The sequence below is a fragment of the Acomys minous genome, assembly GCF_964271855.1.
Source record: "Acomys minous genome assembly, chromosome: 12".
Taxonomy (NCBI): Eukaryota; Metazoa; Chordata; class Mammalia; order Rodentia; family Muridae; genus Acomys; species Acomys minous.
In genome coordinates, this window is record NC_140493.1 from 58,954,205 (window position 1) to 58,979,292 (window position 25,088).

The following is a 25,088-nucleotide window of genomic DNA, read 5'->3' on the forward strand; positions in this document are numbered from 1 at the left end:
GGGGCCTTGACCTGCTGCAGGCTTGCTGAGTTAATAGGGAACTAGGTAGATGTCCTTTGTGGATGGACGGAGCTGTAGGGGGCTGATAAGAAAGTAATGGCTTTTCCTGAGAAACAGAACCCCAGTGTACAAGGTTTCTGAGGAACGCTGACTTTCAGTAACAATACTTCTGTGTGCCTGAGCAGAGTCCATTGTGCGCTGAGGCCAGACGGTCGGTTAGGACACTGTCAGTGCAGTGGGAACCTAACACTCCCACCTTTGGGTGAGGATAAAGGACACTGATGAGCTCCAGCTTCTTCAAGCTGGGCGGGGACAATGTTATGGGGTTTTCAGGAAGGCTGGAAAGTAGGTCAAAGTTGGTGCATGCATGCATGTGTTCATGTGTGTGTGCGTGTGCATGCATGTATGTATGTGTGAGCATGCGAGTGTGCACGTGTGTGCATGTATGTGCATGTGTGCGTGGGTGCATGTGCATGCGTGCATGTGTGTGTGTGTGTGTGTGTGTGTGCATGGGCGTGTGTGTGTGTGTGTGTGTGTGCATGGGTGTGTGTGTGTGTGTGCGTGCGCGCGCATGGGTGTGTGTGTATGTGTGTGTGTGTGTGTGTGTGTGTGTGTGTGTGTGTGTGTAGGCTTGTGATGGTATGAGGAAATTCTGTCAGAAGCATCTGGATGGGTAATTTCACTAATTCTCTCCTGAAGGACATTCATTATTATGAGGAGGGTAGACCCAGGATGAGGAGTATCCAGGAACCCAAGGGAGACCAAAAAAAGAGCCCTCCATCGGCGGCCCCTGGTAGCCATAGTTTATAAGCCAGTTCATTTGTGTTTTGAATCCTCCCTTCCGCTTGGCAGGATTAGTTCACAGAGTAGCAGCATTCCTCACCGAGGAGGAATCAAGTGCCTCCCTTTTCAGCAGCCAGCTCTTTGATTTTGTGGGACCACCGAGACCAGGGAGGTGAGCTGGTTTTGAGGTAGTTGCAGCGCCAAGGGCTGTTAGCTGGGTGGAAGTCAGCTAAGCTGGATGGAGCCAATCTGCCTGTGGCCAAACCTGAAGCAGCTGCTGACTAGCCCCAGTCATGACCGGGAGAGCCATGGGCCCTCAGGCCCTGTGGGTGAGACTTGGGGGACAGGGTAGAACTCTCCTTCTACGTTAGAGTGATCTGGGGAAGTAGCAGAATGGGGAAAAAAGAGCCACGAGTGGATTCGTCTATGCCCTGGTAGAGCTTGCACTGGCGGCAAAAGACAGTTCCCTCCCGGCTGGTAAGGTTCCTGAGATTGAGGTGTTTGTGCTGAGGAAGGGCAGGCACCACGTGTCTCCAGAGAGTAGAGAGGCAATGGGGGTGGGGTGGGGTAAATGGTTTGGGGGTTACACAGCATGGACTTTAGGGCTGTGTGAATAAGAGGAGGAGCCGCAGCAAGGCATCACTGCCAGGGAGCACAACGGAACCGCAAAGATGCTTCACGGGGCCCATTGGTTCTGCTGTAAGTGTGAACAGTCTCGGATTCATCTAGAACAGACAGCAGAAGGCCAGGCTGACAGAGGCCTCCTGCAGTCTGGACTCAGCCATAGCATTTAGAAAGGTGAACTGTGTTTTCTCAAGGATTCTAAAAAGTGCCGCCAGCTCTCCAGGAAATAGATAGACCTGCCTACAAAATATATAGGTGTAGATCTGTCTAATGACTCCTTGGCCCATTTTTCATCCTAGGGATCTGGGGCAGCACAGGTGACGGTACCTGGTTGGGGCCCATGGTAGAGCTGTTGAGGGTGAATGCTGCCCCACCCTGGTTCAGAGTAGTGGTACCTACAGCTCCAGTGAGGGCACCCATCCCAAGAAGAGGTCTTCTGCGCAGGCTGAGTTTGTTTGGTCTTGAGGGGAGACAAAAGTAGTTGGGACTGTTGACAGGAACTGAAGCTGGTTTGTTCATTTACCACAGCTGTGGAATCAGGCCGCCCAGGGATCAGAAGCCAGAGAGCTCACCTCATAGAATGGCAGCGGGAGGGTGGGCAGAAGGAAGCAATACGTTTACTAGTGCGAACAGCAAATATCTGGGGATGTTGAGGTGCCTGGGAGGTAGGGAGGACAGAGAGCCCCCTGCAGGAGGGGAAGGAAAGAGCGCAGCATCATGGGCAGTCCATAGGTGGGAGAGCTTGAGTTCTAGAGGTCCAGTTGATGAACAGGTGTACTTATCACGTTGGCACGATTGCTGCTGTTAAAGCTATAGTCAGTCAATATCATCAGAGATCTGAGAAGGACGCATTGTAATAAGAGATATAATTGAAATGGCATAATTGCCTTTAATCCCAGCACTCGGGAGGCAGAGGCAGGTGGATCGCTGTGAGTTCGAGGCCAGCCTGGTCTACAAAGTGAGTCTAGGACAGCCAAGGCTACACAGAGAGACCCTGTCTCGAAAAACCAAAAAAAAAAAAAAATTACCAATTAAAATGACAAAGACTTACCCACTACCTAGGCTCCCAATGTCTCCGTGGCTTTGTTGAGGGCAGTGGCTGTCATACATGACAGCATTTAATCTTCAGCTGCCACACGGAGAAGCACTGGCTTCGGGCTACCAGACCTACGTCTGAAAGACTGTCCTGTGGAGAAGAGACTCGGAGGACTGATCTTACTTTGACTGGGCAGAGCAGGGCAGTCAACACCAAGGTGCCAACAGCTTGGGCAGAGTCCTGGAGGCAGGCAAGGTATGGGGCAGCTTTGCCCAGTGGTTAGTGTTATTGTAATTCAGGTGGAATCATTGTGCCCTGTTTATCTTTTTTGAATACCTTCGGGTTCCCACTAGGAGCATTTCTGTCTGTCATGGGAAGCTTTTTTCATTGCACATTTTAAGTGCCACAGTCAGCAGATCCCTGAAGAGTTTGAGGACCATCTATTAAGTATACCCGAGTTTAGGCTTATTCTTGAGAATACATTAGCTTGTATGTCATAATTAACTTTTTTTTTCTAAGAAAGGGTTTTTCTGTGTAATAGCCCTGGCTGTCCTAGAACTCTCTTTGTAGACCAGGCTGGCCTAGATCCACCTGCCTCTGCCTCCCCAGTGCTAGGATTAAAGATGTGTGTCACCACACCTGGTTCTATCTGAAGACTCTTTAGCATCAAAATAAAACATTAAACTATGAGAGCAGGCATAGAGACACTGGGGACTCCCTTGATCTATCTCTCTATCTCTCTGTCTATCCTTCTTGTTGTTCTCCTCCTCCTCCTTCTCCTTCTTTAAAAAAAATTTTTTTTTGAGACGGGATTTCTCTGTGTATCCTTAACTGTTCTGGAACTCGCTCTGTAGACCAGGCTGGCCTCAAACTCAGAGATCCACCTGCCTCTGCCTCCCAAGTGCTGGGATTAAAGGCGTGCGCTACCACTGCCTGGCTCCTGATCTTTTTTGTAGAGTACCATTATAGAATATTACAGTTTCTTGTATGACTCCATTTATTCAAATATCTAGAACTTAACTAAGTGAGCAAATTACTATGAACCTGAGTAGACCTTAGGAACTTATATGTCTTATTTATCAAATATATCTTATCTATTAAACATATGTTGTTACATATCTAAATTTTCTAGAAGTTTGGTGTTGAACAATTAGCAAAGATGAGTATGTCAGCTTTTGTTAAACTGGGTAGACCTTTATAACCTTAAAGCTGTATCATCATACAAAAATCCATACCAATCCAAAATATATTGGAGACCTGTTTTTGTGTCCTTAATCTAAAAGGAGAAGCAGAGTGCTCAGTAGGACTGAAAAGTTATATAGGTGTTGCCTTAGTTGGTTTATAGTATATGGTCATCTTAAGATGATGGTTAAGTTACATGGTATGTACCCTGTAACCTTAGTAAAGACGGATGCTAGCCATGTGGCTATTATTTAAAATATCTACTTTTTGTGGATCTATTTTTATTTTTTTGAGACAAGGTTTCTCTGTGTAGCCTTGTCTGTCTGGACTCGCTTTGTAAACCAAGCTGGCCTTGAACTCATAGTAATCCGCCTGCCTCTGCCTCCCAAGTGCAGGGATTAAAGGCGTGCGATCTATTTTTAAACAGGAATTGAATCTAAATTACATACACAGTATATTCTAAACAGTAGTTGAATCACATCTATAGTATGTTGTGGTAAAATTAAAATTACCTGAGTATAGATTTTTAAATTATAAGCCTTTTGTTATAAATTTTAAGCCTAATTTTTTTTTTTTGTTTTTTGAGATAGTTTCTTTGTGTAGCCTTGGCTATCCTAGACTCCAATTATAGACCAGGCTGGTCTCAAATTCACAGAGATCCACCTGCTCTGTCTCCCTGAGGCAGAGTTTACAGCATAATCTTAAGAGATTTTTTTTTAGAGCAAAGTGTAGAGAAATTGTAGAAAAAAAATTTAAGAGTAAGGAAACAAGGGAAGTGTGGAGCAGAGGAGCTTAGCTATAAAAGACCCCAGGGATCATTTGTTTGTGCATCAGTAGAGGTTGTTGCCATATGAGAGAATTTGAAATTCAAATGTGCCAATCTTTGGCCATTGATCTGTACTGAGGCCAAGCTGTGTGTAGTAATAGAACCTGAGTCTGTAGGGGAGGGGTGGGGGGGTCTATAAGATTAGAGAGGGAAAGACAGGGACAGAGAGAGAGGGAGAGAGAGAGAGAGACAGAGACAGAGACAGAGAGACAGAGAGACAGAGAGACAGAGAGAGTATGCAGTGGCCCAGATGGGCTCAGGCTTCTAGAAGCTTCAGGGTCAACTCTCCCTGAGGGAGGAGAGGCCTAGGCAGGCTTAAGGAAGACCACTTCCCCATGGAGGGGGCCTGGTGGTACCCAGAAAGAGGATAAACAACCAGGATGAGACTTGATAGGCTGTGACCTTATGGTGGGGAAAAATGTCCCCTACTGTCACAGACTTAGGGGAGGCGAAAAGGATGAAAGGGGGGGGGGGAGGAATGGGAAGATAAAAGTGAGAGGATAACAGTTGAGATGTAATCTGAATAAATTAATAAATAAATAAATAAAAGGAAGAGGCAGGTCAGGCAGCTCCAACACAGGAGAGGAAATTTTAAGAGGGAGCGGAGAGCTGACACTTCCGGACTGCAGGTGGGGGCTAGGAGATAACTTAGTAGGACAGCAGTTCCCAGGGGGAAGCGAGAAAGCTGAAGTGAATAAAGTGTCATAGTGACAAGAATTTCCATCTGGGGAATCCCCAAAAGGGATGGGAAACTTGTCAAAGAGACAAATGTTCCAATCACAGAGGAAAGGTGTCCCTTCCCACGGGACCTGGAGCCACATAGGGAGAGAGGAGCTTCCTGTTATACAGTGTGGCTCTTATAATAGAGACAGCGGGCAGCCCGGGGTGACACACATCAGTAGAGAGAGAGGAGAGCAGGGGGAAGGGACACAGTAAGTGTCTTTAGTAGAGATGTGCAGATGGGTGTAACAGGCCAGAGCCAAGAGATGCAAGCTGAGTGCCCAGACAGGCACCTCGGAGGGTGTGGAAGTCTAGGAGCCACAGAGGCACGTACTGTATACACAAAGAGAGGAGTGTCGGAGCGTGTGGAGGGGAGAAGCAGCTGAGAAGACGGGCTCTAGGAACTGGGGTCGAGTTTGATGGACGGCAGGAACCAGCAGACGCAAATGATCTGCACATGCCTAGGAGAGTCAGATCAGCAGCTTGGCTTGGAGAGGCCTGAGTTCCTTAGAAGGAAACTCATATGCCAATCCTGGGTTCCAGCACCAGAGGAAAGAAAGGAAGAAAGAAAGAAAGAAAGAAAGAAAGAAAGAAAGAAAGAAAGAAAGGAAGAAAGAAAGAAAAGAAGAAAGGAGAGAGGAAGAACATGGCTGCTCCTACGTATGGTGAAGGAGAGCAAAGGAAGAGTACAGTCAAAGGCAGAGACATCTGGTAAAATCCAGAGTGACCATGACCCTGGGCTGGGTTATGTCAAGAGAGGAGAGAGCCAGAAGACCAGGAGGGTAAAGCGTATACCACAGGGGCGGTTAACCAAAATGGCTGGATTATATAGGGAAGGGCAGCTGGAGGAAGGGCAGCCTAGGCTCTGGGGAGGGGAAACAGATTGCTGTGGATTTATTTATTTATTTGTTTGTTTATTTGCGCTGTGAATTTTTGTAGTAAGAGTTTCAGGTGATTCTACATGTGAATGAGGGGGGGTGGCCTTGGGAAGGGGTGCAGCGGGATTGAGAGGAGGGCGGGACGAAGGAGATAGCAGAGGTTTTCTAAGAAGTTGAAACTTTGACGGGAACAAAGTAGAGAGGCCCTTGTGTGACAGGAGATCCTTGAGACGCATGGTGAAGGGACAGAGAAAGAAATGGGGCAGGGGGAGGGGGCGGCAAATGTGAGCTTAGGTGCCTCCTGTGCCAACCGGGAGGCTGCAGCTAGCACCCATAGACAAGGCTGCCACCCCCTAACTGTTTGGAAAAGTAGCTTTACCAACACAGAAGCCACAGGACATTGCTCACTTTGGTCTACCCCTCCCCTTTTGCCCTACAGGGCCCTCTTCAAGTGTTCCTGTAACATCACTGTCACCAAGCCAAAAACGCGCCAATCCCTGTGTTCTTTTCTGGTGCAAGAACACTATCCGTTCCTGCACTAACACCCCTTCAAGGTTTCTGCACCCCTGTAATGGTTGCTCCCCAGGTCTATCTCTACGAGCCTGAAGAACTCTCCCCACGGCTAAAAGAAGACGGAAAAAGATTTTCATTCCTCCACTCATCGGACTGCGACTGGGGTACCGGTGTCTCACTGGGTGACACGGGAGCCACTGAAGCAGCCCTCGTCCAAACTCAGCATCTGGCCAGTGACTTCAGGACAAGCTTGACCAGGCAGTGGCTTCCACCGCCGACAGTCTGCAGCCCCTTCAGCGACAGCTCACCTCCCTGACAGGCCGTTGTCTTCCGAAACTGGAGAGGAATGTTGCTTCTAGGTCAATGAATCTGGGGTGGTGGAAGAAGATGCTGAAAGATCGCCCGAGAGCTCTCTCCGGGCACGTTGTGCACCCAACGCCCCTACCCTACAGTACTCAAAGCCTCTGGTAGCGTGGCCTCTTCCCCTCCTTGACCCCATACCAGCCATTGGAGCCCCCCTCCTCCTGGCACCCTGCCTCATCCTAAAAGAGCAGACGAGCAGTCCTGCTAAGGTCACTGCCAGCCGGGTTCTTGTTCAAAACCGAGACGTCCCCAACGTAGGAGCCAGTGACTACGATGACACCTCTCCGCTATAAAACAAAAAGGAGCCGTCGTGGGACTCGTGGACCATGCCTCCGGGGAATTGGCACCGAACTATCAACATGGGGCGTGTTCAAACCCTGGAAGTCTCAAACGTGAGGCTTTAAATCTCATCCTGAGGCGAAGCCTTGAGACGAAGCACTCTTCTGGTTTCCGAGCCTGCCTCAGGGACACAACCTTCAGGTGGTTACAGCTGGTCAGTCAGGCGAGCTTGTCACCCATTATCTTTCCCCATGTAAATAGAGCATCGCCAGAATCCTAGTCCCAGCCAATGACATGCATTCATCCTCAAAGCCCCTCCCACTGCCCCAAGGTTTATAAGTCCCCGGTTCACATGAAGTAAAACACATAGCCACACGTGCACCGGCTACTTCACGGAAGACCATCTAAGACTGGCTGTTTATTCTGAGCTGTAACATTGGGGTACAGAAGGGCACCCTCTTCACCCCGAAGAATTCATCACTGGATCCCCGGACTCGAATGCCAGTCAGGCTGTCCCCGAGGGACTGTTGCAGCCATTGTAGCAGCTCTCCCTAACCCTGTTCATCAATGAGTCAGCGAGGATTGACATGACAGGCAGGCTTTCTCACCTCCCCACGCCACGCACTTCCCATCTACCGTAATGGGCTGTTGGTTGTTTCTGAAACATTCATTCTGTCACCCTGGGCTGAGTCAGACTTTTGTCACAGCTTGGCTCCGCTCCAGAACCCCAGTTCTGGCTGTAACCTGGCCAGGCCTGGGTGAACTACTGTGCTAAAGTGGCTGTTTAACTAAAAGAGCCATAGCACTTCGCTGCGGAGAAATCTTTTTCTCCCTTGTCTCTGGCCGAACTGGAAATCCTGTGGCACAGTCTTCGTTAAACGTTTCAGGACACAGAGGTTCATTCATCCTTTCCCACCTGGAGACCACCTATGCTAGGACCTTCAACTGGAGAAATACACATTTCCAGCTTGGTGCCCGATGGCCTCCTGGAAGACACGGAAACACAGCAGGCAACAGAGGCAAAGGTGGGTCCTCTTATTTGTCCCCACACTCCCAGAGCCATCCCCATTGTTTTAGTAGTACACAGGATAAAGGGTTGTTCAAGGGCAGGGGAGCAGGAGCAGGAGTCTGTAGGAGAACACTGTAGGAGCACTCTGTAGGAGCACACTATAGGAGCACGCTGTAGGAGCACTCTGTAGGAGCACGCTGTAGGAGCACTCTGTAGGAGCACTCTGTAGGAGCACTCTGTAGGAGCACACTGTAGGTGCACACTGTAGGAGCACTCTGTAGGAGCACTCTGTAGGAGCACACTGTAGGTGCACACTGTAGGAGCACACTGTAGGAGCACTCTGTAGGAGCACGCTGTAGGAGCACTCTGTAGGAGCACTCTGTAGGAGCACACTGTAGGTGCACACTGTAGGAGCACACTGTAGGTGCACACTGTAGGAGCACACTGTAGGTCCACACTGTAGGAGCACTCTGTAGGAGCACACTATAGGAGCACGCTGTAGGAGTATACTGTAGGAACACATTGTAGGTGCACACTGTAGGAGCACACTGTAGGTCCACTCTGTAGGAGCACTCTGTAGGTGCACACTGTAGGAGCACTCTGTAGGAGCACACTGTAGGTGCACACTGTAGGTGCACACTGTAGGAGCACTCTGTAGGAGCACGCTGTAGGAGCACGCTGTAGGAGCACTCTGTAGGAGCATGCTGTAGGTGCATGCTGTAGGTGCACGCTGTAGGAGCACGCTGTAGGAGCACTCTGTAGGAGCACTCTGTAGGAGCACGCTGTAGGAGCACTCTGTAGGAGCACGCTGTAGGTGCACATTGTAGGAGCACACTGTAGGAGCACTCTGTAGGAGAACACTGTAGGTGCACGTTGTAGGAGCACTCTGTAGGAGCACACTGTAGGAGCACGCTGTAGGAGAACACTGTAGGAGCACTCTGTAGGAGAACACTGTAGGTGCACGTTGTAGGTGCATGTTGTAGGAGCACTCTGTAGGAGCACACTGTAGGAGCACGCTGTAGGAGCACGCTGTAGGAGAACACTGTAGGAGCACTCTGTAGGAGAACACTGTAGGTGCATGTTGTAGGTGCACGTTGTAGGAGCACTCTGTAGGAGCACACTGTAGGAGCACTCTGTAGGAGCACACTGTAGGAGCACGCTGTAGGAGCACACTGTAGGAGCACTCTGTAGGAGCACTCTGTAGGTGCACACTGTAGGAGCATACTATAGGAGCACGCTGTAGGAGCACTCTGTAGGAGCACACTGTAGGTGCACACTGTAGGAGCATACTATAGGAGCACGCTGTAGGAGCACACTGTAGGAGCACTCTGTAGGAGCACACTGTAGGAGCACATTGTAGGAGCATACTATAGGAGCACGCTGTAGGAGCACACTGTAGGAGCACTCTGTAGGAGCACACTGTAGGAGCACGCTGTAGGAGCACTCTGTAGGTGCACACTGTAGGAGCATACTATAGGTGCACACTGTAGGAGCATACTATAGGAGCATGTCTCAGAGATGAGGGAAAACGGGCGTGATATCCTTAGTCACGTCTACAGGATCAGTTAGGGGCCCTTAACTGCTTCATAGAGGGGGTGGACAAAAAGAGCCAAGATGGGAAAACAGGTTATGAGGCACCTTGCCAGGCCCAGGAAGGAGAGAACGTTTCCCTTGGTGGTTGGAGGTGTGAGGGGCCTCAGGCACTTATCACCTGGGATCAGGAGTGAGCTTGCAGATCTTAGGGGATAACAGAAGGTGTGGTTGTTTGACCTGAAGGTTGTAATTTGGAAGGGGAGACTGTGTATTTTGTTTCCTAGAAAGTTAAGAAGTTGAGCAGTATGTAACAGCAAGAGCGAGGGGCTCCTTAGTAAAAGGTCATCTACACATTGGGAGACGGGTTGGGAGAGGTGGTCTGTGGCTAGATCTGATGTTTAAAATGGGGCTATCTCAGAACACCTAGGGGAAGACAGGACAAGTCAGCTGAGACGCTGTGCCTGGGTGTCAGGGTCCTTCCAGGTGAAGGCAAAGAGGTCATGAGCATCTGGTGTAAAGGAATGGTAAAGAAAGGGTCTTCAAGATCCAGAAAAGCGACATGAGAGAGGTCGAGGGGGGATCCTGAGAGAGCAGAGTGTAAAGGTTGGGCACCACTGGCCATACTGGAAGGACAGCTACCTTTATAATCCTGAGGTCTAAGCCTGGCATGGTAGCGCACGCCTTTAATCCCAGCACTTGGGACGCAGAGGCAGGCGGATCACTATGAGTTCAAGGATAACCTGGTCTACAAAGCGAGTTCTAGGACAGCCAAGGCTACACACAGAGAAACCCTGTCTCGAAAAACCAAAAAAATAAAAAAATAAAAAATAAAAATTTACCCTGAGGTCTTGGACCTGGTGTGGTCAGAGCCATCGGGGCTTGGACAGGCAAGACAAGAGCGAGAGATGGTGAGTGAGCAGGCCCGAGAACACCTTTGCTAAGGAGGTCTTGTTGGACAGGTTTTACGCCTTAAAGAGCTATCGTGTTGAGAGCGACAGGGGCAGGAGGCAGGGGCAGAGTAGGAGTTTAGTGTGGGGTGAAGAGAAGACACCAAGGGAGTGGGGTGCCCCATACTTTTGGGTCAAGGGAGTACAGAAGAGGATAGGGTGAAGCATTAGTGTCTGTGGGTGAACAAGGAGGCACTTCAGAGGTTGGAAGCAGAAGAAAATTCCAGAATGAGTTGGTTAAAAAAAAAAAAGAAAAATTTCACCATGACATCCCTGCCCAATAATGGGGTTGGGGAGCCGGGCATGATGAGGCAGGAGAGAGTGACCTGGTGGCCTGGAGAGAATAGTGGAGGGCCTGTAACCCTAGGCTGGTCCAGCCTCACAGAGAACTGAGGAGGATGGGTTTTACTGATGAGAGTAGGAAGAATGGACCGAGTACCCTCCTCCTCTTATATCAATTAAAAGTGACCGAAACACACCGGACACCTGTACAGTTACACTGGGCTCTTGTGTGGTAACCTCAATGGTTTTGTTGGGGGCCGGGGTTCTGGGGCCCCAACTTTGAGCGCCAGGCCCAAAAGCTCTGAGAGATTCTCCTGTCGTGGAGGAACGTGAGGGACTGACCTATCTCGGCAACCAAAAGGAGGCTAGACGACGCGACAGTGTCCTGCCTGTCACAGTTTGGGCATGGTCCTGGTGATTTTCAGGATTGATCTGGTAAATCCAGTGGTCCAGGAAACTGTGTCAGCCCCTCACAGGATAGGAGCCATCCAAGAGGTGGACACCATCTATGTGGGCGGGCATAGCAGCCACCCAGACTTTCCTTTTTCTTGGGACTTAGAGAAAAGAACAGCACAGACAGGCGTTATTCTTTTCAAACATAGACAGACAGCCGGGTGAGGCGGCTGAATTCTTGGGTGAAGTTAGCGGGGTCACTGGTGAAAGAGAGGAGGCATTTTCTACCTGGGAGAGACCAGCCATGAGGAGGACCGGCCACTTCCCTGAGCAGGTAAAGGCCATCTGCACAGGAGCTGCCAGAGGCGATCGGGAGATAGTACGCTCAGGAGGTGGAGGCGGCCAGGAGGGTGCCGGTGGGTGAGGTTTGAGTAGCCACCTTGGAGGGTCAGGCTGAGGAAGTGCCTGGGGAGGAACGCCATCTTCTAAAGCAACATTGAAAGGGGAGCGAGCCCAGGGCTCCAGGTCCACGCTAGCCTTGTGGTGGTGGTGGGCTTGGCTTTTGCTGAGAGAGCCTGGTGAGTGCGGCACAAGACACAGATGGAGGGCACAAACGGAGGGCAATGAAAGCCTGGATGCTGGGTGTCTCAGACCAATCACCTGCGCATTGGCAGAATTTGTGAAGATCAGTGAGCATCAGGAAGGTGAATGTACCATGTGGGCTGAGACTTGGTGTGTAACACATGCAACATGCAACACGCACACACTCAACACACACACACATGCAACACACACACACATGCAGCATACACACGCAACACACACAATACATAAACACGCAACACATGCAACACACACAACACACAACGCGTGCGCACGTGCACGCACACACACACACACACACACACCCCTCAAGGGTCATGTGATGGGGCACCCAAAAGCATGTAGGGAAGCTGCCTGGCCTACCAGAACAAATTCCATCAAGAATCCAGTGAGCAAGAGAGACAGAACAGGCAACTCTGAGACAGCGCTCACCAGAGTAGGTGAGGAAAGATCAGGAGACAGCTGGAGGACAGAAACAGCTGGAGAGGCAGACTCACATCTGGGCTCACATCTGGTGGGTGGCAGGATCCAGCACAGGCTGGCATTTGCACCCAGGAGGATCAAATTGGCATTTTGGTTTGATTCCGAGGGGGCATAAGGCTTTTAGGGCGCGTGGGGACCAAGGTCTCTCCAGGGTTTCGGTGCCAGATGGAAGAGGGCATACAGTGAAACCACTGACCCAGGCCGCTCCGTGGTGTGAAGGAAAAGTTTATACAGACCACCCAGGCTGTCGCTCCTGGGTCAGAGAGGAGGGCAAAGGCGGTAGGGGAATCCTGTCAGTTTTAAAGAGAGCAGGTAGCTGCCAAGAGGGAGCCTGCTGGCTGCAACCGTGTGGGGACTAACGTGGGGCCTTGACCTGCTGCAGGCTTGCTGGGTTAATAGGGAACTAGGTAGATGCCCTTTGTGGATGGACGGAGCTGTAGGGGGCTGATAAGAAAGTAATGGCTTTTCCTGAGAAACAGAACCCCAGTGTACAAGGTTTCTGAGGAACGCTGACTTTCAGTAACAATACTTCTGTGTGCCTGAGCAGAGTCCATTGTGTGCTGAGGCCAGACTGTCAGTTAGGACACTGTCAGTGGCGGTGAGAGGGGTTGGAACCTAACAAGACTTTTCACATGAGAATAGGGACAGTTACACTGTGAAATCCAGAGAATCTCACTCTGGGGATCCTGAAAGGACTGGCATTGGGAAGAACAGGAATTTCAAAATCAGATTTGAATTTGTCCATGGCTCTGCACCTTAGGAATGACAACTCAAGAAGTCCCCTGATGCTGTGTGGCAGATGGCAGCACACAGTGGGGTCTTTTCTCCTTTCCCTTGAAGTGGGAGGCTACGCCTGAGGCAGTTCCAAATTTGAAGGTGAATCAGAGTTTCTAGGTCATAAAATTAGAATTTTAGTGTATTTTTCCACTTGGGTTCCACTCTAGTCCAGCGAGTTGCAGACTCTCTGGAATGGGGCCTAAGCTCTAGGGGTAGTTTTTAAAGTTGCTGGAGCTGACCCTGAGAGCAGCCAGCAGGAGAGCTGGTGGAGGGTGGGAGGCACCTGCCACGTTAGGCAGCCATGATGGCAAGTCCAAGCTGGTCCCTCACACACTCAGCTCCTCTTCCTCCCGCTTCCCTTGAGGGGATATTCACATCTGAGGTGACAAGCACACACTCGCCACCACTCTGGTGGCACCCAGGCACAGCTCTCTTGGAGATGATCTATGGCCAGGCGTGGTGGCGCATGCCTTTAATCCCAGCACCCAGGCAGATGGCTGTGAATGCGAGGCCAGCCTGGTCTACAAAGTGAGTCTAGGATAGCCAAGGCTACACAGAGAAACCCTGTCTCAAAAAGCAAAACAAAACAAAACAAAAATGGATCTGTGGCCTCTGCTCTTTCTACTTCTCTTGTCTTCCCCCACCACCTACCCTAAACCCTCTCTTCCTCAGTCACTGCACATTTGTTGAGAGAGGCCTGTTGCCTCTCACGTAAGTATTTGGAGTTTCAGACCCAAATAAGGCTCCAGGAAGCCCCCTCATGAAGGTCTTGTCAACCAAGCCATTGAACTGATGGAGACTAGCGAGGACAGACTCCGGAGCAAATGGAGCTGGCTCCCTGCTCTGGCTCCCCCGTGTAGCCTCGTGCATGTAACTGACCTCCTGGGTCCTCAGGGATTTCATCTACAGCGTGAAATCGATCACACTACCTTTGACTTTACTGTGAGAACAAAGAGGTGACAGAAGAGCCTGCACGTAGTCGGTGCGCAGTCATTTGTCAGAAAGGAGGTGGACCAGTAGCCAGGGATGTGGTGACCCATGCAGGTGCAAAGCCTCCTTCATCTCATTTCTCCCCACGCCATCCCAGCCCATCCATCTCATTACTCCACCCCGTCATCCACCCGTCATCCCAGTTATCCCGTGTCTTTCTGCCCACTACATCCTGTTTCTTTCTTTCTTTCTTTTTTTCCTTCTTACTGCATTGTTTTCCACTTAGACTCTCTTCTTTTTCTTTGAACTAGGTGGGTTATTTTGAGCAATTCATTTCTCTTTTTTCCTTCATTTCATTTCTTTCTTTCTTCTTCTTCTTTTTCTTTCTTTCTGTCTCTTTTTCTTTTTCTTTTTTTAGACCAAGCTCACTATGTAGTCCAGAAGGCCTCAAATTTTTAGGGCTCCACCTGCCTCTACCTCCTGAGTGCTGGTATTAACAGCACACACCACCACAGTAGGTCTATTTGGAACAACTCTTAGGATCTTGCTCTTAATTTTAAAAGCACATGGTCAAAATTTATTATTCTTGAAACTTGAGGTCTCTCTTCTGTGTGTGTGTGTGTGGGGGGGAGAACTGGGGTGCCCTCACTTGGTGCTGTTACCCACTGAGGCATCTGACAGCTGTCATCCAGTGAGGAAGGACAGACGCTGGACAGGGAGGAAGGCACAGACACAGGGCCTGGTAGCAGTGACCAGTCACTTCCCCTCCTCTTCAGGCCTCTCCGGAACAGTCTGAGCACCCAGGAGTCTGTGTTTTCTAACCCTGGTGCTGAAGACAGACGCCCTGCTGCAGCAGCTTGGCAGGGGGGTAGCAATTGTTACTTGGAGTGTTACAAAGAAGGCCTCCCTCAGCATCCTCAGTCACCCCACCGTAATCCTTTCTGGCATCCTCTCCAGTACACCCAGCAGGCCAGCTTCCGTGATTACCCTTTGCCCAGGTCCAGATGTCTGCAGAAGAGGGTGGTGTCAGCGCCAGCTCACAGGGAACCCACAGGTGTATCTCACCTGCAGCTTCTAATTGTAGCCACCACGCAGACCAGGTGGGAGCTCGTACCTTCTTAGAGGTTCAGATCCAAGCGCCCAGCAAATGTGTGTTCAGTACAAGAAGTCCCAAAGGCTGGCAGCTACTCCCTGGACTGCTAGCCCGGCTGACAGACGCTCACTCCTTTCACACACAGCTGCTAATCCTTCTGGAAAAAACACTCCCCTTATTTACTCCCTTGTTACGTTGGAGGATTATGAGTCCAAATATAGCCATCCTGAGAAATGACACCACTGCCAGGTCTGGAGTTAGTTATCAGAAGGGGATTCCTGGTGATAAAGCAGACGTGTTTGTTTCCCCGGGAGGTTCTCAACCCTGCCCAGACAGGCACAGAGAGAAGATGTGCCCTCACACTTGCAGCTCTTTTAAACCTCTCAGCAAGTGAGCTGTAAGCTCAGTCACAAAGGGTGGCCTTCTCTGTTAGAGCAAAGTGGCACTCAAGTTTGTTACTAGCTGGAGTCACTGAGCTAGGGCCACATACGCAGAATGGCAGCACAAGGCATTGCCTGGAGAGCAAAGAGTAAAGTGGGCCAAAGGCCAGCGCAGATGCCTCGGAGATACTCCTGAGATCTTTGAGTCTTAGTTCCGGAGCCAGACTGATCCTCAACTCTGGTTTGGAGCAAACTCTGCCCTGAATGTGGGAGGCAGGGGGGGGTGGGGGGGGGCAGCATGGCTCTCCCCTACAATGATGCAGAGCCTAAATGGCCTCATTTCACCAAGCTCAGAGACACTGCTGTAGACCAGGCTCATCCTCGGCCCAGGGCTGCCTTCCCCCAGATATCAGGGGCTCTCGACAAATCTGAGACCCTCTCTTTGCCTTTCTTGGGTCTATGGGACATTGTCCAATCCAAACTGGGGCATGTCTATGCATCTGAGCCACCTGTCCCCTCCCCACTAGCTTTCCTTTTCATGTGTCCAGAAGAAGGGCTAGGTTGCGCAGAAAAGCCAGCCCGGGTTGAAGCCCAAATGAGACACCCCCCCCATCTTATGTTGCACGTCATAGCTCTGGCCCCTCCCCCCCTGCTTCTTAGACCACAGAGCAGTTTCTTTGGAGAGTTCAGCCTCGCCCCTTTTTTTTTTTTTTTTAAAACTCAAGGCCACATACTTGGCCATCTCAGTTGGAGACTATTTGCTGAGGCCACCCTAATGGGAGAGAGTGCCAGTGCCAGGCCTCCCAGTCAGGAAATAGGCCATTCTCACTGAGCTCTAGTCCCTGTGTTCAGAGGCTATAAGGACTATGTTCCTTTGCTTACTGACTGTGTGACCTTGCCTAGATGACACAACGTCTCTGAACTCTAGTTTGCACAACTTGACGTGAAGAGGTACAACCTATCTCATGTGACTGTGAGAGGGTTCAAGTGGGGTGGGGTGTGTGGAAAGCGGCACCCACACACTCCCAGGACAATGGCAGCTCTTGTCACTATTGACTTCATTTCTCCTGCCCACCTCTTGAAGTTTCCACTCCTGGCTGGTTTGGGTGAGCTGGCCCTCCCTTTTTTAAAGGGCCCCCCGGCTGCTGCTAGACCAGTCAGCCCCAGCTCACACCCTCGTGGAGTCCTCCAGGAGCATTCCTGTCCCCTGGAGTCAGAGGGCTGCCAGCTTGTCTGTCGGGGTGTGGCTGGCCCAGCAGAGGAGGGAGGGAGTGCAGCTGTGGCAGGCAGGACATGGGTGAGGCCAGGGCAGAGGCTTGCCCAGGCCAAGGACAGGAAACAGGTGGCTTTGCTGAGGCCCAGACAGGGCGGAGTAGTGGGAGGCCCGTGTCTAGGTGTGGGAGGGCCACCAGAACGGAAGCTGGGATGGGCAATGCTCTTCTGAACTCCTAACTGGGGAGTCCAGATGTCAATGCGAATGCTGAGTTTGGGGATGCAACCTAGGGCAAGGTGATCCACTGACTCCCCACCGCCTACCTCGGTTATGACCGTGGGGGCGAGTTACTGTGACAGGAAGATGCCAGAGCTGGGAGCTTTAGAAAGAGGAAGGACTTCAGCTGGCTCCTGTAGCAGCCTCGCCGCCTTGGGCGGTGGGTGGCCCTGAGTCACGCCTTTTAGAGAAAACCATTTTTCTCCCATCTTATGGATCTGCCAGACCCAAGGATGTGCAGAGTGGTCCTGTCACAAACAGAAGTGGTTAAGAGGACTCCTTCCAGCTCGTCTCTAGCAGAAATCCCAGATAGTCTCCCATCACAGACGCCTGCTGCAAAACATTGTTCAGGCTCTCCATGACTTTGAAAGCAGCAAGAGGGCCGAGCATGGTGGCACACGCCTTTTAATCCCAGCACTGGCATGGCAGAGGCAGGCCTCTGTGAGTTTGAAGCCAGCCTGGTCTACAAAGCAACTCCAGGACAGCCAAAGATACACAGAGAAACTCTGTCTTGAAAAACCTAAAAAAAGAAAAAAAGAAAGAAAGAAAAGAAAAAGAAAGCAGCAAAAGATGGGTGTGTGTTTTTACTGTTAGACCATAACTCAGCATTTTGCTATTTCGGCATAGGCATTTTTTTCCTTCGCAATCTTATTACTTTGTCTCATGAATTTAGGACCAGTGTTCTGAGACAGGGCCATACGGCTTCGTAAGACAACCAAAGGGCTACAGGAAAGCCAAGAAGCCTTGGCCCACATGTGGCTAGGTCCTTTGGAGCTGGGCCATTGAATGTCGACACCGTAGGGATGAGGACTGGCGTAGAAGGCAGTAAACAAATTCCATGTGTTTCAGTGGCCACGGAGCTGGCTTACTTGGCTATGCTGGGAAATGCGGTCCCCAACTAGCAGCAATGTGCTGGCAAAGATGCTACTGCTACAAAAGAAAGAAAGGGAGGGAAGGTCTTGGGGCAACCAGTAACTGACATCACCAGACATTTCTCTTGCCCACTGTCCTTGACCCCAGCTGTTTTGTTTTGTTTTTCTATTTTTCCCATCTACTTCAGACCTTCACCTCTTCCCCAGCCCCACCCCGCAGCCTGGCCTTGTCAGCCTCAAGCATGAAACCACTCGTGTCCCCTGTCCCTTTAAGCAACTCTCCTTCCTTCCTGTAAGACCTAGACAAGCTCAGCCACGGCAGCCCACCATGCCTTGCACCCCCCATTTCTCTCTGGCCTCATGTATCCCTCTGCAATCGTCCCTATCAGTGTAGGGGGCACGTTAGTATTTCTCTCCTCATCAGAGGCTGTCCCTGGATCTCCCTACAAACTCTTGTCCCCTTCTTCATGTGTGTCTGCAGGGACATTCTATAGAGGTGACCGTTTCTGCTGCCTCAAGTTCTTTTCCTCGTCTCCTTCAACCCACTCCTACTAGCCCGCTGTGTTTCTACAGACAAGATCTCCAGAGGCCTCCATCTTGCTGGCCCAGTGGCCTTTTCTCCAATATTACTTTACCTGAAGGGTCACATCCTCCTTCTGGGGACACTGAATGCTCCTCACCTGTCACTTTTCCCCCAGGTTTATATCTCACCTTTAGGTGCTGCCCAGCCTTGATGTCAGCCCTTGGACAATTTCCCTGAATTCCGAGTGTGATGAATAACTCCCAACTCAATTTATTTTGCCTAGTCTGTCTGGAAGCTCGGCCTTTTGGTGTCCAGTCAGCGCCTTGCTTGGGGAATATGCCGAACAGAATAGGCCCAAGTGAGACTCTGCCCTGCCTCTCCTCCTCTAGGGAGTCCCGTCTTCCCAGCGACTTGGGCAAAGGAGGAGCGTCCACCACGATGGTTTGCACAGCATGTCTCACCCACCCCCTCACACTTGGCTGGCCCTTTCTCTTTACTTGCAGTAAGATGTTCTTTCCTCCTGCCCTGGGTGGGGCCTTTGCGCTGGTGGTTCCTCCTGTCTGGAAGGCCCTCACATAGGTGGTCACGTGACTCTTTCCGTCATCTTCTGCAGGACTCTGCTAAAACACCCCTTCCTCCATGACACCTCCCCTGCCACCCCCACCTCTTGAGACATGGTCCTTCTTTCTTTCTTTGTTTTCCTCCTCAATGCTTTTCATCACTTGTCAGACATGAGCATTGTTATTTCTTCTGTCATGGTCTTTCCCTTCTCTGTAGTGTACAGGGTCTTCAGGGGCAGGGCTGTTTGTTTTCCCTCTAGTTCCTAATATTGCCAGGTACCACATAAGAACTTTGTCAACTATAGACCAACATAGAACAATAAGATTATAATGGAGCTGAAAATTTCTTTTCCACTAGGGAAACTATAACATAGTATAACATGTTCCTGTGGGAGTGTGTGTTGACGTCCATGTAAATAACCTCCACCTGCATGCACATCATATAAACATACGCTGCATACAGTAATGTACACTGCATCATGTTTCATAATAAAGAAGTGTTGCCACGTGACATATTTACTACACTAGGCTTTACTGTTATTTTAGAGTGCCTACTTATAAAAGAGTCTTATTCTGAAACAGTATGCTATCTTATGGCCGGTGGTCCATACACTGACTCACATTTGAGTGATGACAACCTCTCCTTCCCCAATATCCCTGGATCTCTTCCAAAGGCCACTTGGAGAGACAGCCCATTGAATGGAATGTTCTTTTTTGCAATCCCGTCTCCCCGCCCTCCCTCCGACCCTGGAAAATCACCCCTAAACAAAAAGATAGGATTCCTTGAGCGTTGTTCCAAGTTCCCCAGAATGCCTCAGGCGCTGCTGGGCAGTGTTGTAGTCATTGCCTCCCTGGGCAACCAAGTACCCAGCCGAAACTAACAGAGTCCCTAAATGGTGCAGTATCAGACCCCACAAAACCTGAGCCTGCTGCTGCATGGATTAGACAGAGGAGAGGAGCCGAGAGCAGAGGCTAAGAGGGAGTGACACAAAGACGGGCGTCAAAGTGAAAGTGTCACCCAGACTTGCTCTCATGGACACACAAGAGAGCGTTGGGAGCACAGATGTTCTGGGATTTGCAGAAGTAGCACTGTGGGTGTCACTGGGCACTTCTGGGGATGCTTCTGGGGTTGTTTTGGTTTGGTTTTTCGAGGTAGTGTTTCTCTGTGTAGTCCTGGCTGTCTTGGACTCATTCTGTAGACCAGGCTGGCCTCGAGCTCACAGAGATCCACCTGCCTCTGCCTCCCAGAGTGCTGGGATTACCGGCGTGCTCCACCAAGCCTGGCCAGGGGATGCTTTTGGAAGGATAAAAAGAACTATATATTTGGTTAGTCTCTCAAGATGTCAACTCTAAAGATGTTTCCGTGTTAACTCATTGGATCTAAGAGTCAGCTCAAGGCCTCTCAGCCACAGGAGCCCTGGCTGGTCTCTCCCTCTTTCATGGCTCTGGAATTTCCCGTTCCCCATGACGCTTCCTGGTTTTCCTTAAGCTTCTCTTGGATCTCTACTTCCCTAGAACCCTCACTTGTTCTCACCAGCCAGCTGACCCCCGGGCCCAGGCGGTTGGTTCCTCAGTTACCACAGCTGAAACACAGCCCAGCTCACCCAGGGTGTGTGCATGCGTGTGTGCGTGCACGCATGTGTGTGTAGCAAATTACCCAGCAAATGCAGACACAACTTCTACAGAGCCACAGGGCATTCTTTTTGTTTTGTTTTGTTTTTTTCCTTTTAAGCTAGGATGTGACAATGTGGTGGCAGGCTTCTCTGGTCTCACTTCCTAGCTTCCGCAATGGCCTAACCCTGGGTTATCTGCCCTCGGGCAGCGCAGAGGCTCTGCTGGCACCCTCTGAGAATTAAAATGAAACCCACAGGAACTAGGCTGAACACCTCGGCTACAAAATGAAAGCAGCTACTGACCTCTCTCACATCTGCACATCCAGACCTTAGGGTTGCCAGAAGAGAAAGACCCTGGACCCTTCCAGAGTGAGCACCGGGCAGGGGAGCAAGCCAGGTACTTTATGCCTTTGTTTAGGTATTTAACAGATCTTGTGCATTGGGTAACATCATGGGACAAACACGATTTCCTTCATTTCCACTTCCTGGAGAAACCCCTGTAGGAGTGGAGAGACCAGCGGCTTCTCAGGCACAGCGGACTGAGATGACACAGAGCTGAGACTGGAGCTCGGGGTGCTGCCATGGGATATAGTTCCTTTCCATGCAATGCCACCGTGCACACAGGTGCCAGGGCGGGAAATGGGGCCCCTGAGGCACCTCAGACAGACAGCTGCAGGCTCCGTGCAGCATGTGCTGCAGACGAGGTTTGCTGCTGTGTGTCTTTGAGACTGGAGCTGTGAGCCAATGAGCTTCTGAAAGATTGCAGGTCGAGAAATCCCACAACCTCCCTCTCTCCAATAGACTCCAAACAGCAGGGAGTCCGACGCCTACATCCCCCGGCTTACAGCTGCAGATATATTTGGCCCCCAAATGCACTTTAAAGTGTGCACATTTTCGCTCACATTAAAGAAGTCGGAGAATTTACATAATAATTAGTGTTTCTGGCATCCCTGAATGCTCTGAGGGCTGAGTGATAGCAGGTTTGCTGTCCCTTGAGCCCAGCAGCAGGGCCCACGTAGGAGAGGGTGTTTACTGCAGCCTTTCCTTACTGTCTCCTTTGGCTTCCATGGCATCAGCGGGCTGGCCTCTGTAAGCATTGGGGCTCTGGACAGTTGTTGCTACAGATGCTCTTAACATTTTGAAGGCTGTAAGTAGAATTCACAGGGTCCAGGCTGATGGGCTCATTGAGTAAAGTACTTGTTTTGTAAGCAAAGAGACACAATTTTGAATGCCCCAGAGTTCACAGGAAGCTAGATACGGTAAGCCGTGTCTGCAATCCCAGAATTTCTAAGGCATGATGGAAAGCTGAGGCAGGAGAGTTCCAAGAAGCTCACAGGCCAGCCAGCCTATTGTCCTCAGCAGCGGACAGCAGGGTGGGGCGCGAGGACTGTCCGCTGAGGTTGCCCTTTGCTCCCACACATGCGCTGTAACATCCATGTGTCCTTAGACACAGGCAGCCGCACACCCTCAGACGGTTTAATTAAAAATATATACTTATTTTGTTTTCTGTTTGTACGTATTTTTGTCTGTGGGTATGTCTGTCCATCACATGCCTGCAGGCATCCGAGGAGGTCGGAAGAGGGCATCAGGTCCCATGGAACTGGAGTTGCTGGGGTTTGGGAGCCACCATGTGGGTGCTGGGAAGGAAACCTAGGTCCTCTGCGAGTAACTAGTGATCTTAGTTGCAGGATACCCCCACACAAAGATTTAAAAGAGAATTCAGGGAGTCCAACAATTGGCATGAATACAAATTACCTCTTCACTATCTCCACCATCTGCTTAAACTGAGCGCCACCCACAGCGAGCAGGCCAGCACACCAGGACACACCAGACCCTTCCCTATCACGTTCCAAAGTCTTGCACACCTCTCCAGACGCTATTTACCACGTGTTCCTTTATCAACTGTGGTAAAGGTTAGTCACCGACTGTGGTTGCGACATGGTAAGAGCCATGCATGGTAAGAGAGAAAGGGCGGGTAAGGTGGCTCAGTGGGTAAGGGTGCTTGCCACCAAACCTGAAGACACAAGTTCAACCCCCAGAACCCACAGGGAAGGAGAGCCCAGACTCGACATGCTGTCCTCTGACTTCTAGCCCCCCCCCCCAATAACTAAAGAAAATTAGCTTTCTATACCATAGGTTCCTTCCATAAACCTTAGTAGTTTCTCATATGCTTTTTATAACGTTTCGTTAACATTTAATTACACGTAATAACGGGCTTCGTTGTAACATTGTGATACCTGTACACGATGCATTTCAGTCCTATTTCCCCCATTTCTCTCTCGTTTGTGCTCTTTAAAACAACAACTAGCCGGGCGTGGTGGCGCAAGCCTTTAATCCCAGCACTTGGGAGGGCGAGGCAGGCAGATTGCTGTGAGTTCAAAGCCAGCCTGGTCTACAAAGTAAGTCCAGGACAGCCAAGGTTACACAGAGAAACCCTGTCTCGAAAAACCAAAAATAAAAAATAAAAACAAAAACAACAACAACTTCTTAAACATGTAGCTGTCTACTTATTTTGAGACAAGATCTCAGGCATCCCAGGCAAGCCTCCTCGTTGGGGTGCAGGCGAGAATGCCCATGTTCTTTCACCTCCAGGTGCTTCGGCCATGCTAGGCAAGCACTCTTCCCGCTGAGCTACACCCCCAGCCCCTACCTTCTACCTCCCCCCACTTGCCCACATCCGAGAAAAAGCTCATGGAATTTTTGGATGCCAGAGAGATCCAAAACACAAAAGTGGCCTCACATCTTCCCCTTGGCTGCGGAAGAAGTTCTAGAACCTTTTTTTGGAGAATTGAGACAGGATTGAGCTACACTTCCCCGTGGAGTCCGTTAGTGGTGGCCTCAAACTGGACCCCGGGTTCATTTCTGAGTCTGTGAGGTCTCCCGGAGCACCGAGGAGGGCATGAGGGCTGAAGTGGATTGTAGGCTTTACCGCGCTTCTGCATTCAGTCGCCTGAGCCCCAGCTGCAGGTAACCCCAGTATGAACTGGGAGGAAGGAAGCTAGGCTAAGGTCCCCTTCCCCCCACAAGGAAGCAAGCTGGGCTGAGGCTCCCCAACAGGCGCCTCCCATCTCTCTCAGACTGGGTTGGCTGCGCTGACTCATCATCAACTCTTCTGCCTGGCCTGGTGCACGCCCACGACCTGCCCTCCTTCCGACACTCGGCTGCTTCCTCCCAGGCGCCTGCCAGCCCACGCGCATCTCCCGTGTCCTCACCGTGCCACCTCCCCCATCCCTCTCCTTCCTCTGCCAAATCCGGAAACGTGTGGTCTCCGTACATTTCCTCCTGAATCCCTGCAGCGCCCACTCAGCCTCCCCCTCGTCTTCCAACTCCCACGGGGTTTACTGAGACCGTCCCCAGTTGCTGCGAAAGGTCAAGACCAGCCCTTCCCAGCAGGACAGGTGGCCCCGGGCTTCCCACCTCCTGCTCCGCCCTGCTGCTGCCCTGCAGCTGCCTCTTCCTGGAGACGGACGTGCTCCTTCTCTGGTTTCCATGACACTGCACTTTCCCACGTCTCCTCCTCTCCACTGGGCTCTGACAGCTCGTTTCCTCCCTGGCATCTCCTTCTCCCAGCTTCTCTCGTGGGTGTGCCTGAGGGCTGCCCTTGAAGTTCTCTTCCTTTCTGTGCGTGCTTGCCGGCTCCTCTGCCTGCCCTCCACCTCCGCTTCAGCTGGTCTTTCTACCTACATCCCAACCCCGCACTGCCAGCGTTGCCAAAATCTGTCCACCCATTTTGAGAAGGTCGGTTTTGCAGGTGTTGAACCTCCGCATACCTGGTGGCGTGTCCCAGGGGAGGCTTAAATATGCTCGCGGGCCCTAGCTAGCGTACTATAGCTCTGTGAAGGACTATTGAGCCGAAAGTTGAGAGCAGGGTTCCTCGAAGCCAAGTTCAAATCCCGGCTGTGGCCCCAGGCAAATTCATTCATCTGTTCCTCCACTTGTGTGGCAAACATTTCCTGGTTCTGACGCTGTGACAGATTCTGATCTGCGCTACAAGTACAAATGGAAAAGCAGTGGCCCCCAAACTCGTGGAAGCACTCACACAGCTGCCCAAGCTAAGGTTAAGATGGGGGACTGCAGCAGGCCATGGGGGGGGGGTGGGGGGGGGAGAGAAGATGCTTTGAGGACCACAAGCTGCTGTGCTGTTCTCAGGGAAGCCAAGGACAGCTTTTAAACTCGGATCCTGTCACAAGGGGTGACAGGTTGAATTGGGTCCCTCGAGATGTCAGTGTCTTGATGGGTAGAACCAATAAATGTGACCCCGCATGTGGGGGAAAAGGTGTGATTGCATTAAGAGTCTTGAACTGAGAGATGATCTTGAACTATTGGAGGATGGTGTGGGTCTGTGAAGGGACGGTGACTTAGTGCAGAGGCACCATGACCAAGGCAGTTCTTATAAA

At 50.8% G+C, this 25,088-nt stretch overlaps 1 long non-coding RNA gene across 1 annotated transcript; it reads left to right on the top strand.

The window, feature by feature from the left end:
- The first annotated feature begins 1,062 nt into the window (after nucleotides 1–1,062).
- Nucleotides 1,063–21,166, top strand: LOC311579149. Its single transcript, XR_014773069.1, has 3 exons — nucleotides 1,063–1,108; nucleotides 6,489–8,229; nucleotides 21,018–21,166. It is a non-coding gene; the product is annotated as an uncharacterized lncRNA (long non-coding RNA).
- Nucleotides 21,167–25,088: the final 3,922 nt, after the last annotated feature.